We start from the raw sequence: 15686 nt of genomic DNA, 5'->3' as shown, positions 1-15686 counted from the left end.
TACTACTTTTAGCCCTGCTTACATGGTGACCTTTCGGCTCTCCTGCTTTCTGCTCTTCCACATGGCTTCCATAGCAAGGCAACCTAATTTCTATTTAAGAGCTTGGGGTTCTGGGGTCAGGTGACTGGGATTTGAACCCAGCTCCACTCCTTCCTAGCTGTGAGACACTGGCAGAAGTTATTTACATCCCTAATAATAATAACATCTCTAATAATAACAATAACAACAACAGCGATCACATCTATCTCATAGGGTTATTTTAAAAATTAAAGCACATAATTTGTGTAAATTGTTTAGTATCTGGCACTAAATAAGCAGTCAAAATGCTATATTTTATTATTAGTAATAGTAATACTAATATTTTTGTATAGTTTGTAATGAATTGAAAGATTCATAGTACCCAAAATAGAGATAATGCTGATGACAGCAAAAGTTTTGAAAAATATGAAACATCCCAAGTTCTGGATAATAATTGGGAATGAAGTATCTGTTTAATCCTTTATAGGCATTGTCCCAGTATTTAGCTCCAATAAGATATATTGCCAGCTCACTGGAGGAGCCCTTCCACTTTGGTGGCACATATGCAGGTATGTGTGTGTACATAGGCATATTGCTCCATCTAGTACACTATTGTAAAATGTAGAGAGAAGCATTATGGGCTGTGACATGTGAATGTCACGGGAAAAAAGATTTCTCTTCAGTCCTTTGCAATGGACTCCAGCCCTCCAGAAGGCCCTTTTTCTTCACTTTAAAGCCAAGTAAAGGCATTGGGGCTGACAGCCCTTCAACAACACTCTTTTCTTCTTCTTTTTGGCTTGCTCTCAATATGGTGCCCAGGAATCTGGAAAAGTAAATGAGAAATAAAATAACTTATCCTTTTTCCCCCTTGGGAGTGAGGGCCTGCAGAAATAAAGGAAACCAAGATCCGTCCAGTAAGATCTGCGTAGGTCTTAGGGAACAGTGACAGCAATCATATGTGTGGCCTAAAATAGCTACACGTGAGGGTAGAACTGAAGGGAAAAGAAATTACACTGGTGGCCGTCCCAGCCACTTGAAGGAAGTCACTGTCTCCACCCAGCGTCATAAAGAGGCTGGCCTTCTGATTGCAGACCTCTCACTTTGGCTAAATAGACAGCACTTAGCGCTGCACAGGAAACTGAAGTGGAAGGGACAGAGACGTTGGAAAACAAAGAGGTGTGTTATGAATGTTGCCTGGAGTTAGCACCTCTGGTTCGGGAGGTGGCTTTCAGTGGCATTGCTCAGGCCGCCGCTACAAGGCGTGAGCATGGCGGTAACCTGCAGGCCTGGTGGGGAGGAATGGCCTGACTCTCTGCTTTGCTGCCCCCCTGAGAGCTGGTAAGCACAGCACGTGGACTGCTGAGAGCACAGTGTTCAGAGCACTTTCTCAGGAGCCCCAACTATTCAGGAAGGGTGTTATGCTTTGGAAAATAATAGGTAAAGAATCAGGAACGTTCTAGGAGGAAGACACAGCAATTGCAGCCTCTAACATCAGAAATATTTTGTTGTGTTTGGGAAACTGAATGGAGAGCAGTATGAATGGAGAAGGCAGAGCAAAGGGAGGGGGAGAGAGGCAGGCAGTGGGTGAGAGAGCCAAGCAGGGCTGGTTCCTGCCAATCAGCTCAGACTGTTACTGTAAGCGCCTTGGTGAGCCACGGAAGACCTTTAAGCTGGGGAATTAGAAATGATCTGATCTATACTCACATTTAGGGAGAGCTCTAAGTAACTTCAGGACACTGCCTGAAATGAGAAGCTATCAATAGTCCTCATCAGTATTCAACCCAGGATCTGGGAGGCAGCGGGATAATAGGGACCCACCCACCCGCAGCATCACCCAGGCTGCTGGAGGGCACAGCCTTTCAGAAGTCTCTCTTCACCACCTTCTCGTGCCAGCAGGTCTTTATTCAAATCTGAGCTTACTGTTTTCAGGAGACAGGGACATACTCTGTGTCCCTAGCTCCAGGTTGAGCTATTGAAGGGGAAGGTCACAAATGAAATTTCACCCTGGAGATTTTCTGGTTTAGAAAATCCCAAAAATGTAACTAAGCTGGAGAGAACATAGAGACCACTTGAGACCAAGTAGTCTTCAAAATGCCACTAAAGTGCTCTCCAGGTCTCTCTCTGCTGGTCAGGTCTGGCTTCCCTTATCTATAAGAAAGCAGCAGACCCTACTCAAAAAAAAAAGTGTAGTGTGGCAGGCATGGCTCAGTGGTTGATTGTCGACCTATGAACCAGGCGGTCACCGTTCGATTCACGGTCGGGGTTGCGGGCTCGATCCCCAGTGTGGGGTGTGCAGGAGGAAGCCAATCAATGATTTTCTCTCATTATTGATGTTTCTATCTTTCTCTCCCTCTGCCTTCTTCTCTGATATCAATTATATATATAATTGATATATAATTTTACGCTTTTAAAAAGCGTAAAATAGAGGTATATACCTTTATCAACTCCCAATCTTTAAAAAAACAAGGTCTTTTTCTCCCTCAAGCCACAGGTTGCAGGCCAGCCTCATAGCAGAGGGGAAGAGCAAGGGCGAGACCTGCTCTAGCGTTCAAAGCTTCTGGCAGGAGTGACACTGCCACTTGCATTCTCATTTCATTGACCAAAGCAAGTCAAATGCTCAAGCCCCATGTGAGCAGGAAGGGAAGTGTAATTGTTTCCCAGGAACTGGTCTGTAGGGAGGGGCACTGAATATTATAAACAAGTAAAACAATGTATAACAATGCCATTTTGGTTTTCTTTAGTTTTTGCCAACTTTAAAGTGGAAATTCAGTAACAACCTTACTTTAATCAAGTTGAAAGCTTTCAGATACTGTAATTCTGAATCCGATTCAATCCCTGAACATATCATACAAACATTCCTTTTCAAGCATAACGTCTGAAAGTCTAATATGAACAGTTTAGAAATGATTAAGCCCAATTTTATGAAAAGAAAAGAACATTTAATAAAGCGGAGTTCTCCATTCCTAGGCTAGTTTTATGCCAATCTCTCAGAAATTCGAGATTGACTGTTAGGAGGACTTTTATGCAGAAAAAGAAAGGAAAGACTCTTGCATTTCTTTCTTTAAGTTAGGGTGAATGGGATGGAAAGACTACATTGACAACATAAGTTCAGTTAACATTATGTCCCACTTAAGAAAGTCTGGATTATGTGGTTAGCTATGGAATATGAAACTTTATTTTCACCCAGGAGGGAAAAAAATAGCTTATGCGAGTCAAGGAAAATCTATGCCAAACATCAACTATAGGTTACATAGTTAAGGATTCATGAGTTCTTGCCTCGCTAAGAGTCAGGAGTTCTTGCAGTGGGTCCCTCCCTCCCCAAGTCTATTCTCCACACAGTGGCCAGAGTGGGCCAGGAGTATATCATATCCTGCTGAGAATCTGCACAGAGCCCACCAAGGAGACCCAAAGTTCTTTCTGTGGTGACCTCCAACCACCTTTCTGCCCTCCTCTCCCACTACTCACCTCCTCCCTAATCCCACTGCAGCCACCCTGGCCTCCTGCCTCTTCCTCTAACCACGCCTCTACTGACTCAGGGCCTTTGCTGGCTGTTCCCTCTTCTTGGAGCACTCTGATTCTGGAAATCCACATTGCTAATTATTTTGCTTTATTAAAGAGGCCTTCCCTGACCTCCTTATTTAAAACAGCACCTACGCTGTCTCTGACCCCTTTACCCTGTTTTATTATATTTTCCTTAGCATATTTCACCACCTGACATCATATACCTGCTCATTCTCTATTCTTTTCACTAGATAGTCATCACCAAAAGAGCAGGTACGTCATTTCATTCACTGTTTTATCCCTGGCGCAAAGAACAGCAACTGACACATAGTAGGTGCATAATAAAATTTGTTGGATGACTCGAAGGAACTCTTGCTATAGTCCTAATTTCATCATATCCGTGTAAATATTTAATGTGTGAATGGCAGAGACACCAATAAAAATGTATTTCCCTGCCTAGAAGATTCACTACATAAAACTATGTTTAAAAAAACCCTACGCATTACATGTTTTAAAACAAAACAGAACACGCCACCCTATAATTTCCCCTGCTTCTTGTTAATTTGTTACAGCACCTGGAAGCATGACAGGAGATCGCAGGACCCTGAATTAATGGGCCGGATGAAACATGAAAAGGTGGTCTGGTACATTTACCCATGAACGATTAACTGTCCTTTGTAAGTTGAACATGATAGTTATTGTTATAACAACGATTAGAGAGTAAAAAGAATAGCAAATACAGGGGTGGTGGGAAAACAACGAGCTGCTCAAAGGCAAACACAGGGCCTGAACAGGTTGATAAGACAACCACTGGGACAGCCATATGACAGTAATAAACAAACATCAGGCTAAGAGCAGCCTGGTTATGACCCAGTTCACACTCTAATGAGGCCCAAACCAGGAAGTCCCTGATCGGGACAGATTCGCTGAAACCTTGAAAAATCATGCCCATGTCCCCTACTCTTCTGTTTCCACGAAGACAACTGCCACCACTTTCTCCACGTGGCTGTCATTCTCTAGAACACGGCCACCGCACACGTGATTTGTTCCCTCGGCAGCTTTCTTCCACACAGAGAGCTGGCGCGTGACAGCAGGAGGCCCAGCTTCCTGCTCTCACTCTGAGCACCTGCAGGAGACGGGTCTTACTGTGATGTGCTTCCTGTCCACCTCGGCCTCCAGCTGCCACGTGGCGCGTCCTCACACGTACTCATGGAGAGAACGGCATGACGGAGAGAATGAGCTGGATTTTCTTTGGGGATTTGATGAGCCCTTTCCAATGATAACCAGTGGTTCAGATGCTCTAATGACTGAGAGTGGAGGTGGTTGACTGTGATTAGTAAAGTGCCATCTGCAAAGGGAGGCCTCGCCCAGCAGGATGAGTGGATTCTCATACCGCTGCCTGGAGGCAGAGAGCCCAGGGCCAGAGGGCGTCAGCAGCCTTCCTCACTAAGTGAGAACACATGGTGTCCCGAGGGTTTCCTCGGTGGGCAGGCCTGGCAGTGGTTAGCCAAGGCTGCGTCACACCCGGAGGCACGTGCTTCTCCTCCAGCTCTGGGCTGATAAAGCATCTTCTTCAAAGGCCACCCACGCTGCCAGGTCAGGTGGCTCGGGGAGGCTGGACCCTGGTGATGGGCTGGAAGTTCATCGTGGCCCTCATCTCCTTCAGAAAGGCGAGGGCTAGGTGTTTGTCTTCAAGGAAGAGAAAGGAAGTTCATGCCCGTAAAATGCATATTCTATTGTCGGGCTCTTACTGGGTGCCTAATACATGCCATCTCAGCCTTGAAACAACCTTGCCCAGTAAACATGATCATCCTCATTCAGAGACATTAACTAACGGTCCCTATCAGTCGGTCTTCCCCACCCTCCCTCCCACCCTTACTCTACCTCAAACCCATTGGGCACGCGGGCACGAATACAGAAGCCCCGACTCCCTCCCTGAGGGACTTACAGCAGCATCAGGTTATTATGGAACTTGTTCCACCAGGGGCACCCTTTTTTTAAAGCCCTAAGCATAAATTACTTTAGAATTTCATTTTTAAAAAAGTAAAGTCCTTGCAAATCCCCGAAGCAAGATTCAAGCTGAAGAAGTCGCTACTCAGCTGACCGAGCCCCAGGCTTTGGCTGCTGTGTTCATTGATATCTTTTGTGATCTATTTTCTACTTCCCCTATATTGAAATGGCTTTTCAATATATTGAAATGGCTTTTTCCAAGGTGCACCAGGTCAGCCATGGCTTTGCTCTTGAACCCAATGGCACTTCTCTGCATTCATGTCTGCAGTCACAGCTTGTACTTTCCTACTTCCTCAGCCTCTCTTCCCTCAGTTCCTAAAGCATCGCAGCCTCCTGGTTTTCCTCCTCATTCTCAGACAGTGGATCCTCAGACTCCAGGCCATGAGTCCAGCCCTTTGAGTAACTCTTCCTCAGGGTGGCTGCCTCACCTTCCTTCTCTTCTCGCTTTCCTCTCTGCCTATTGTTTTTATGCCCTAGGTATCTTTCTGCTGCCCCTTTTTGGAGGCTCTTACATCTGTGAGTTTTCTTGGGAAAGTGGGGTGCTTGGAACCAAGTCCTATAACCAGGTGCCCCCTCCCTGCCCCCCCTGTGTGGGCTAGGAAGACCCTCCCAGGTAGGAGAGCGTGGGAGGCGGGACTCTGCCTCGCTTCGCTGTCTCCTTGATCTGGGGCACAGCACTTCTGCCTTTCTGCACCCCATTTACAAAATGGATGTAATGACCCTTTTCCTTGTAATGGGAGTGCAGGAGGCTTTTGTGCGTTTCTGTAATACTTGGAGCCCCCGATTTGGCGCTCAGAAAGTGCAGGGCACGCCGTGGCTCTCATTATTCTCAGAAAGGCACATGCACTTCTGCTCGCTCTGCACCCTCGGCATTCTCCCTAGTATTATTGACTTAAGTGCTCTTCAGGAAGAATTTCTCTGAGGCTCCCATGTTGACATCCTACCAGTGTTTTGAGAGCCAGCCTTGCTAGCTGTTTGTTCCTGCAGATGAAAGCCTGCCAATGCTCTATTAAACACTCTCTATTCAGTGGGAAGAAGGAGGAAAACAGGGACGAGCAGGAATCCAATAACTCCTCACAAAAAACAGGTGGTAGTCTTTTGCTTCTCAGTGTTCCCACTCCTGTCTTATCATCGAGAACTTCAGCCTCAGATGCTTTGAGAAAATAAATCAGGAGCATGGGCGTCAGCTGCAAGGGGAGTCAGAGTTTTGCGCAGGTAGGTTGATCTGAGAAGCACTGCAGGGCTGGCCAAGCTTGCTGGGCTAGCTCACTGGCCAGCGTGGAGATACAACATCCTTTTCTGGCAGCATGGGGGTATCCTTGGCAGGCAACCCAGGGAGGTAGAACCGGTACCCATAATAAAAAAACACAGGTTTTTTAATATGGGCGTCATCTTGAGCCTACTTTGTGACTTGTCATTAAACATCTTCAGACCCCAGTGTTCTCAGTTATAAAAAAATGAGATAAGCCTGGCCCATGTGGCTCTGTGGTTGAGTGTTGACCCATGAACCAAGAAGTCACTGGTTCAATTCCTGGTCAGGGCACATGCCTGGGTTGCGGTGTTGATCCCCAGTAGAGGGTGTGCAGGAGCTAGTCTGTTGATGTTTATCTCTCATTGATGTTTCTATCTCTCTTTCCTTTCCTCTCATTCTAAAACAATTCTAATATATAAAAAGCCAGGGGTTGTCACAACCGAAACAGCCAGACGGACAACCGAACAGCAGACTGCGTGGGGTGACCAGGCTGGCAGGGGGATTAGTGAGGGATGACCAAACAACTGAGCAGCAGGCTGCGTGGGGCAACCAGGCCGGCAGCTGGGGCAGTGAGGGGCAACCAGGCCGGCAGGGGGATGGCAGTTGGGGAGGACCAGGCCAGCAGGGGGGGGAGTTGGGGCGACCAGGCCAGCAGGGGGGCAGCTAGGGGTGGCCAGGCCAGCAGTGGGGGGCAGTTAGGGGCAATCAGGCCAGCAGGCAGAGGCGGTTAGGGGTGATCAAGCTGGCAGGGGGTCAGTTAGGGACGATCAGGCAGGCAGGCAGGTGAGCAGTTAGGAGCCAGCGGTCCGGATTGTGAGAGAGATATCCGAGGGGTCCCGGATTAGAGAGTGAGCAGGCTGGGCTGAGGGGATCCCCCCACCCCCACCCCATTCACAAATTTCGTGCATCAGGCCTCTAGTTTTTAATAAAAACATATGCTTTTTTAAAAAAATGAGGTAAGAATATCAATGTCACAGGATTTTTGTGAGAATTCATTTATTGACCCAGCAAATACATATCGAGTGTTTGCATGTCAAGCACTGTGCTAGGTGGTGGGGTCATCAGTCTTTGCTTTCAATATGGTTCCAGTTTGGGAGAGAAATGGAGAGGAAATAGGCAAAAACAATAGTGTTCGATGCATGAGTACAGTATGCTACAGTAAGAGTGAGGAGAGGGAGTGGGGGAGAGAAATGAGTTACAGGAGTCCCATCTGGGCTGATTAGGGAAGGCTGCCTGGAGGAGGCCACAACTGAAGTAAGAACTGACCTGTGGAAGAAGTTGGCAGGGAAACGGGTGCACAGATGGGAGAGGGCATTGCCCATTGATTCAGAATGGCTGGAATGAAGGGAGAGAGGAAGAGTAGTGAGGGTAAGGGGTAGGGTGGTGGGTGCATGCCTGGGGATTTAGGCTGTCGTGGCTTGTCTGGATGGTGGCAAGAGATGCAATCATTCTGGGGCAATGTGGAGACTTGGAATACTTTTAAGTGAGTTAATCAAACTCAGATTCATGCTACAGAAAAGTCACTTAAGCTGCAGGTGGAAATTTAATGAGGAAGTATATGCTGGCTATTTCCCATTTGCCCCTCCAAACCCACTTGCTGCCCTTCCATGCCCCAGGACTGTATCAACAGGCTGCTCTGTTCTTTGGTTTCTGGGTGGGTTTAGCCCATAGTAGACAGGAGTGGGAGATGGAAGGCCAGAGAAGAGAGAAATCAGGGTATCTGCTCCCCAGCTGCCTCCCTGCCATGGCCTCAGACTGCTGGTGGCTGTGTTCCCTGCCATAGCCACAGCTCCTGCCTAGTGTCCTGTCTCCAAGCCCTGGCTCCCTCTCTAGGCTATATAGTAACTGCCCCCTTCAGCTCCAGGCATCCAAGGCTCCCCACTGTTGCTAGTCTCAGGGTGCTTCTCCATTCCTTGTTGGTTTACCTTAAAGCAGCGGTTCTCAACCTTCCTAATGCTGTGACCCTTTAATACAGTTCCTCATGTTGTGGTGATTAATCACAAAAACAATATGCAATTATATATGTGTTTTCCGATGGTCTTATGTGACCCCTGTGAAAGAAAGGGTGGTTCCACCCCTAAAGGGGTCGCAACCCACAGGTTGAGAACCGCTGCCTTAAAGGATCTTTGTAAACAAGGACTCTTCAAGTACCCAGGGCAGTGTGCGACAGGCAGGTCCCACCCCTGACCCAGAGGACTGTGGCTGGAGCAGTGGGAGCCACCCAGGGGCCAGTGATGGTGTGAGGTGGCAGGAGAAAGTCAATGGATTCCAAAGATACCTAGGGGTTAAAAACAATAGGCAGAGAGAGAAGAGAAAGAAGGTGAGATAGCCGCCCTGAGGAAGAGTTACTCAAAGGGCTGGACTCATGGCCTGGAGTCTGAGGATCCACTGTCTGAGAATGAGGAGGAAAACCAGGAGGCTGCGATGCTTTAGGAACTGAGGGAAGAGAGGCTGAGGAAGTAGGAAAGTACAAGCTGAGACTGAGACATGAATGCAGAGAAGTGCCATTGGGTTCAAGAGCAAAGCCATGGCTGACCTGGTGGGCCTTGGAAAAAGCCATTTCAACAGAGTCCTTGGAGACCCAAGGAAAGGTTCATGTGCAGGTGAACTGGTAACTGAAGGGAGAAGAGGGGGTCTGGTGTGCTGTGGTTTGTGGTTCTCTGTGAAATGATAGCTGAGGTCTGCTGAGAGAGAAGCCATGTAGAGATCTGAGAAGTGCATGAGTCACCCTGAGAAGTAGGGGGGCTGTGGAAGATGCTCTCAAATTGAGTGTTGAATAGGGTCTTGGTAATACACCCCCATCAGCCCCTGCTTTTTCTCCCAAGCAGCCAGCACCTGCAGATCTGCACCCTGCACCTGCAGATCCATCCGCACTCACCCCAACAGCCCCGGGAGCACCTGCTGCCGCGTCACTGAGTACATACTGAGGACGTGGGTGCCAGCTCCAGCTGGGGGATGAGGTACCACGTGGCAGCCCTTCCAAAGCCTGAGACCCTCCAGGTCCCTGAGAGGTGTCCCTGAAGTAGAGCATGCTGGACTGAGCCATTCTGTCAGGTGCGGGAAGGAAGCAGGTTTCCCTGTCAGTAGATTTTGCCTTACCAGGTGGTGATGTAGTCTCCCTGCCCCGAGTCCTTCATGGAGTTTTCTGAAAGGCTTGCCGGGTCAGTGAAAAAGCTGGGCTTGTGTTCCTGGATGATGACTACTGCAAAGAGCTGGCACCAGTCAGGACCCACCATATGCGAACCCCCTTGTCCATGGAGCTGAAAGGACGTTAGTGATGAGGAGCTGTTTCCCACGGGCCACCAGGTGGCTCAGGAAGCGAATGTCTCGCTCCGTCTCAGGATGTACTTCTCCATGGCCTGCTCCATCCACTGGCACAGGAGGCCCTTCACATGCATGTCTGGAATGGCGCCTGTCACAACCTTATAGACACCCAGGAAGTGGTCCACCACACAGAACAGCAGGGCCACCTCCGGGAGCAGGATGCCCATGACCTGCTTGCTGGAGGGACTCTTGCCAGAAGCGTCTTATCTGATACAGTGGGATAGGCTAGATGTCCCGTATAGGTAGAGCGCCTCCTCCTCTGGCGTGGGCTGGTGGCCTCTGCGGGCCATCCCCTCCTGCACACGGTGGAAGGTGCCGATCTTTATCAGAGGCTCTTTCTGAATGTCCCGTGGAAGCCATGGATGTCAAAGCTGAGGCTGTGTTCGCACTTCTGAATTTCCTTTGGGAACTGTTGGTGCTCAATCAGGATGCCACACATGGTGGCACTGAAGCTCTCAGTTGCAGTGAGAACTCAGCATCATGTAGGCTGATCGTGTTGTTGGTGTAGGTGGCCCTGGGACCAGGAGACTGCAGACCTCCGGGGACATGAGGGCATGCACCAGTCACTAAAGACCCTGGTAGAGAGCGCACAGGTGAAAACTGAGCTCACCGCACACCTGTCAGATCAGTAGGCACCAGGATCCAAGATCCACAGCCAGAGCAGGAGGGTGAGGACCAGGTGGCTCGCTGGCCACAGTGGCCTGGACACAGCAGCCAGTGCAGTGTTGCCTGCAGCCCCACACCTGCCATGCCTGGTGCTCATCTCCTGAGCAAACCCTGGGCAGTCAGCCAGTCTGCCACCCTCCGACTGCAAGGTTTTTAAATTATATTTTTAGCTTAGGGCATGCATTACTTCTTTTCCATATTGTATTACCTGGGACCTCTGAAACCTTCGGGAAGCTTTTGTGAGAGAATTCTGAAAAACTGAAATATTCCTCTGGAATACTTTTCTACTCATCAAGGCATTTATTTTCTTATTCATCGCCTGAACTGGTAGCCATAGGGAACTATTACTTTTGTGACTGTCTTATTTCATTAGCATAATGTCATGGTTCATTCGTGTTGTAGCATATGTCAGAATTCTCTTCCTTTTAAGGCTGCACGTCTCCCATTTTACATTGTAGCATGTTTCTCAGTTCCGAAGCCCTTTCATACCCATTATTCCCTTTCACCCTCACTTTCTCCATATTGCAGCCAGGGAGTGGCTGTTACTCCCAGGTTGCAGCTGAGGATGCAAGCCTTGCAGTCTCGGGACCACTCAGAAAGCCAGGCCTGGGACCAGAATCTAGGTTCCTGGTCTCTGGTCCACTGCACGCTCCCTGGCGCATGGCTGTATGTGCAGACCACTTGCACAATTGTGTGTTCCTCATTCCTCATCCACACAGCTGCTGCCCACATAGGCGAAAGGGCAGGACACCTCTGAGAGAGAACAGGGCCAGCGACACGTCAGTGACAGGACAGAAGTGGAGGAAAGGCCAGGGGTGCCAGAGGACCTGGCAACAAGCTCACTCCGGGCCCAGTCCAGGCAGTAGGGCTCCTCTTACCAGGACAGCTCACTTTCCCTCTGGGACACAGGGATTTTGCCAGGCCAATGCCAGGAGCTGGGGGACACAGAGAGCTGTAGGAGCAGCCAGCCTGACAAGGTGAATCCTCAAAGTTAATAGTCAGTGATTAGATAAACCAGACAAGAGAGACTGGTAATGAATAGGGATTTGAAATATGTAGTGCTGGCTGTGGGCACGCTGCCTCACATGCTGCCAGCGGTGTTAGCAGCTCCCTAAATGAGCGGAGTGAGCTACCACGGAAGGACTCCATTTGGGGTATCTGGCTGGGGTTGGTGGGGATTACCTTTGAGGCTGTAATCACCTCTCTTGGCATTCATGTCCAGGCCCCCAGACAGTCCTGAGTAAGAATCTGCTTTTTGCTTTGGAGAGTGTACTCCTTGCAAGCACTAGGTGTTTTTGGATGCTGCAGACAGTCCAACTTCCAAGCAGCAAAGCTCCTATTCCTGAAATAGCCGAATAAACCAAATGGCCAGCCTGTCAGTAATGATCTCCGGGGCCAGGGCTCGGCCAGTGCGGGAATGCACAGGGATCGCTGTGCCTGGATTTCCACTGGGAAGCTGCTCCGTGCACTGCCCAGCTCAGTGTTCTCATTCGGAGACTGTTCCAGAAGGCTTGCTGTTCGTCACGGTGAGGGGGTGGGTTATCCCGCATAATCAGATATTAGCTATCATTCTTGGAGCACAACTTTTCAAATGAGTTAGAATGCTACAAAATGCTCTGAACAATAAATTACAAGGAACACAATTCAATGTGTCTCTTAAAATTCTAAAGGCACGTTTATTTCCTTAGGAACATTATTATGAACCCATGCTCCAAAGAATTGGTAAAACATGCAAATGTTAGTTAATAGAATGCTGGATAAGCAGCTTCTTAATGAATTTCCCGTCTTGATTCGGTCATGTATTAATTTTCTGAAAAGACACTGAGTATGTTTGAGGACGATTAAGATTCAATAAAAAGCTAATACAAGAAAGTGACCTTAGTAGCAACTCAGACTCTGCATCGGACACAGAATTCCCCTCTATAAACTTCCTGACAAGTTTTCCTGCCTTTTCTCTAAATTATCTGGTAGCAGGAGCTCACAAGTCCATTCCATTTATGAGTGAACTATTGGAAAATTCCTTTATAATTTTCACCTCTGAAGCCATAGAGAATGAAGTACATCTCTCTGCTCCCCAGTTCTCCGGAAAATGAAGACATTTACATACCCCCGTCCCCACCCCAGTTTCCTTTTAGCGAAGCCTGTCATCTCTAGCTCCTGAGCACTTCCTCAAATGTTTGCAGACCACCTCTCCAAAGAGAACAATGAGAGCAGACGTGGTAACCCAGCTCCAAATGCCATGGGACTGTCGCCTCCTTCCTTCTGCAGGAGTGCCTGTGAGTGCTGGCTCTCTCCAGGGTCATTCTCCCTGGGTTCAAATCCGGGCTCTGCACTTTCTATTTTGTGACCCCATGCAAGCAACTAAACTCTTTCATGCTAAGTTTCCTCATCTATTAAAGGGGGCTAATTATATTATCAACCTCATAGGCTCACAGGCTACACAATTGAGATGGTACATATGGATACTTAGCACAGACTGACAACATAGTAAATGCTCAATAAATGTGTTTGCTTGGATAACAGTGATCATGAACACAGATGATGAGACATAAATGGCTGGGTTCACATCCCAGCTCAGGTTCAAATTTTTGCTCTGAAAGGCCTTAGGTAAGTGGCTTAAACTCTCTCTGCCTCAGTTTCCTTATCTGCAAAAGGGAGTTCTTATAAGGTGCTTGGAACAGAGCTTGGAAAGTTAAAAGGGCCATATAAGTGAGGGCTATTATTATAGCTTAAAAGTGCATCTTAATTTTAAAGGGAGTCACATCAAAGGTTGGCCCATATTGGAGCTATGGACACCAGCATGCCAGTTCCCACACTCCTCATCATCAGATGGTTTGTGCACCGAGAGTTCTCATTATTTATATTTTTGTATCTCAAACTACCCCCTAGCAGAGCATCTTGAATATGGTAGGTACTTTTAGAATTTCTGATCTGAAAGATAGAATCACATCTATCTTTCCTCTGTGCTACTTGAAATCTGCTTTCTTAGGTTCTGAATAGTTTAACTACATACTTTCTCTCCAGACTTGAGGTGAGAATTGCGTCATCAGAAATGGCCAGGATCCTCCCAGGTAGAATCCATCACCACACTGTAGCACCTGCTCCACATCAGAGCACCTCACTGCCTAGGCGTCAATATCCTCACGCCCACGAGTCTCCATGGCCCTGGCACAGGGATGTGCTCATCTGTTTTCCTATATTTTTGGAGCCCAGGAACATTTAGAGTAGCTCCCATTTCTTCTTGCTCTTGCCCACTGCCACTGGCAAAAAGTATTTCTTTCTCAGAAGCACTTAGCACAGAGTGGGTGCTTGAAAATATTTTTTGAATAAATGCTATGCTTAACCTGTCTAGTATCCGCATCTGTGACAGAAAGAAAAAAAATACTGATGTTGGAGAAACTTGTTGAAACTAAAAAGTATTTCCAAATGACTATTTTTGTTATTTCTGAAGTTAGCAAAATCCATGATTGCTTCCTTTTCTGTATCCAAAATGGCACTTCTCTGAAGAAAAATTAGAATCCTATATAATAAAAGCTTAATATGCAAATTGTTCAACTGGGAGTTCTACTGGGAGTTAGACTGGAAGTTTGACCGCTCACTATGATGTGCGCTGACTACCAGGGGGTGCCATGGGACCGTGGCGGGATGGTGGAGCAGGTAAGCAGGTGGCACCAGGCCAAGGTGGGTGTGAGCAGGGGCCCGATTGCCCCACTGATCGCCCCACAGACACTGACTAGGGTGGCAGGGGACGGGGTGCTGAGGGAGCTGGGTGGGGGGCCTGGCCCTGAACAATTGCCCTGCAGGTGGGATGTTGGAGCAGGTGAGGGGGCAGTGCCAGGCTATGGTAGGGTGCCAGGCGGGGCTGCAAGGCTATGAGCCTGAGGGCGTGAGCTGGGGCCCGATCCCCACAGGCCACCCCATGGGACCCCACCCACGCACAAATTCATGCACCAGGCTTCTAGTTAATTCTATAAAATAGTTTGTTTATTTTTCTGTCTTATTAGAGTTTAGATATTCAGTTTGTTTACTAAAATAAAATATTGTACAAACTCATACTTTGTTTTTAACAAAATGAGATAACACAAGTGTACAGGTAATTAAGAGATTTCCGTTGCTCCTATATATTGCCCGTAGGCCAGTTTTAACACTAAAGAAAAGCACCGAATTATTTCTTTCCATTGTCACACCTTCCTCCAATTCCCAACTCCAACTTCTCCATATAAGTACTTTAACTTAGTTTTTTCCTGCAATGGAAATAATAAGCAAAGTTATCACAAACAAAGTCAAAAGTAATCAATTGGGAGAATATCTACAGGGTATATTGATGACAAAATGTTAGTATCAGTAAGTTATTAAGACAAAGACAAAAACCCAAATATAGAAATGGGAAAAATAATAGGAGCAGGTAATTCACAGAATACAAGAAAGTGTTCCACTGATGTTTAAAAGCTGCTCCACTTCACTAGCAATCAAAAAGGTGAAAGTGTAAAACGTAATGAGATATTCTTTTCCTACCAGATTGACAAGGTTGAGAAGAATGAAAATAACAGGAACCAGTATTAGCGTGGTTTTGGAAATGGAACTGGCCAGAAGCAGTTGTAAGGATTATAAATAAGTATTAGCCTCATGGAGCAATTTAGCAATGTTAATTGGGGACTTTTAAAATGTTGATACTAATAACGATACAATTAACTTTAAAAATGCATTCCTAAGGAATAAAACTGAAAATTGTACAAAGATGTACACAGGACAGCCAGTGTAGTATTGTTTATAATAGCAAAAAAGAAACCAGGAACTACACTGTTAGTTAAATAAATAATGGAATACCCATAAAACAAAGTACTATGCAGTCACAAAAAATAATGAGGTGGAGGTATGTGTACACAATAGGCACTTAAGAAAAAAAACAGATTAT

General features: G+C 47.2%; 1 pseudogene; it reads right to left on the bottom strand.

Moving 5' to 3' along the window:
- Positions 1-9876: 9876 nt before the first annotated feature.
- Positions 9877-10855, bottom strand: LOC111826674 (annotated as a pseudogene).
- Between the last annotated feature and the right edge of the window lie 4831 nt (positions 10856-15686).

This window comes from Myotis lucifugus, unplaced genomic scaffold, assembly GCF_000147115.1.
Source record: "Myotis lucifugus unplaced genomic scaffold, Myoluc2.0 scaffold_95, whole genome shotgun sequence".
NCBI classification, from domain to species: domain Eukaryota; kingdom Metazoa; phylum Chordata; class Mammalia; order Chiroptera; family Vespertilionidae; genus Myotis; species Myotis lucifugus.
Note: the sequence above shows the minus strand (reverse complement) of the source record. Positions and strands in the feature narration are given on the sequence as shown.